The sequence below is a fragment of the Pteropus vampyrus genome, unplaced genomic scaffold (genome assembly GCF_000151845.1).
Source record: "Pteropus vampyrus isolate Shadow unplaced genomic scaffold, Pvam_2.0 Scaffold723, whole genome shotgun sequence".
NCBI lineage: Eukaryota > Metazoa > Chordata > Mammalia > Chiroptera > Pteropodidae > Pteropus > Pteropus vampyrus.
This window is the reverse complement of record NW_011889504.1, coordinates 47,314-49,412: the sequence shown is the minus strand read 5'-3', so window position 1 is coordinate 49,412 and position 2,099 is coordinate 47,314.

Genomic DNA, 2,099 nt, shown 5'->3' with positions numbered 1-2,099 from the left:
TTGCGACAACATGGATGGATCTTGAGATTATCATGCTAAGCGAAATAAGGCAGACAGAAAAAGTTGAGAACCATATAATTTTCCTTTTATGTGGGATATAAAACTGAAAGCGACAAACGAACATGACAAACAGACTCGTGGATGTGGAAATAATTTAGTGGTTACCAGAGGTAAGGGAGGAGGTAGATAAGGATGAAGGGAGTCAAATATACGGTGATGGAAAGAGAGTTGACTTTGGGTGGTGAACACACAATGCAATATACATATTTTGAATCCTACACTTGAAACCTATGTGCTTTTATTAACCAACGTCATCTCAATACATTTAATAAAAAATTTAAAAAGTTTATCGATTTGTTTATCTTTTCAAAGAATTAGCTCTTGGATTCCATGATATTGTACAGTTTTTTTAAAAAATCATATTTTGTTAATTTCACAGTAATCTTTATTATATTCTTCTACTCACTTTGGGCTTTGTGTGCTGTTGCTGGGTTTTCTTTTTTCTTTTTTTAGTTCCTTTAAGTGTAAGGTTAGATTGCTTATTTGAATTTTTTCTTGTTTCTTGAGGTAGGCCTATATTGCTATGAATTTTTCTTTTAGAACTGCTTTAATTGTTTCATTTGTATATTTTTGTTATTGTTCTTATTTATTTCATATTCTGATTTCTACCAAGTTTAAAATGCAATAGTCTTAGATGAGAAACATAGTATTTTAAATTCATAGAGGGGCATGTTATCATGGAGAAACACAATTAGGAGTGTTGCATGAAAGTGTGGCATAAATCATTACATAAAGTGAAAGGAACATAGGGTGGAGGCCGTATGTAATTTGCCTAATGCCCACTTTTTAGTGTGTTTCTCACAGTGGGCATCTAGCTACTAGGTGACCTTCTCATGTGGTTTCTCCGCTTTTAGTAATCTCTGTTCTTTGCAGGCTTTAATTGTTTTAAATTTGTTAGTCTTTTCCTTTGTTAAATAATAATATCATTGCATATAAGTACCATATTTATGATTATTTATTGAGATATTATTTCTGGCACATACTTTGTTTCTTCAGATGTAAGCATATTTATCAATCATTTGTAGAAAAAAATGTTTTGACTTTTTAAATGTTTTGTTTAAATTGAGCTGATCTTATTTAACTTTTTATTAGTTCATAAACTTAAAAAAGTAATATATATGTACTCGTGGAAGTGAAAGTTGATTATTTTAAATTGCTAATATTGTTTTTTTTAAGTTTTATTTTATTATTAGATTCAAGCATTCAGTACATTGATTAGACATTTATACAGTTTATAAAATGATTCCACTAATTGCTCTTTCTCTCCTCCGGTTCTCCACCTTGCCATTACATTAATGCTAACCGCATTCTCTATGCCATGCTCCCCATCCCCTCAACTATTTATCAACTACTAATTTGTACTTCTTTAACCATTCACTCCATTCTTTCAAACTCCCAACACTCCTCCCCTCTAGCTTTCACCAGATTGTCCTCTATATTTGTGAGTCTGGTTTTGATTAGTTTGTTCTTTTTGTTCCTTAGATTCCACATATAGGTGAAATCATATGGTATTTATCTTTCTCTGTCTGACTTATTTCACTCATATTTTGAATCATCCTGTTTTTACTTTCATTTGTCTCAAGGTATCTTTCGATTTCTTCCTTGATCTCATCATTAATTCATACATTGTTTTGTAGCATGTTATTTAGCCTCTATGTATTTGTGTTTTTCATTTTTCCTTGTAATTAGTTTCCAGTTTCATACCCTTATGGTCGTAGAAGATTCTACATATGATTTCAGTCTTCTTAAATTTATTGAGACTTGTTTTGTGGCCTAACATGTGATTTATCTTGAAAAAATGTTCCATGTGCACTTGAGGAGAATGTATATTCTGCTGCTTTGGGGTGAGACACTCTTTAGATATTAAATTCATCAGGTCTAGTGTTTCATTTAAGGCCACTGTTTCCTTTCTGGTTTTCCGTCTGGAAAATCTGTTAATTGGTGTTAATGGGGGTTAAATTCACCTACTATGACTGTATTGCTATCCTGTGTTGGGTGTATAAATGTTTACTAGATTCATGTCCTCTTGTTGGATAGAT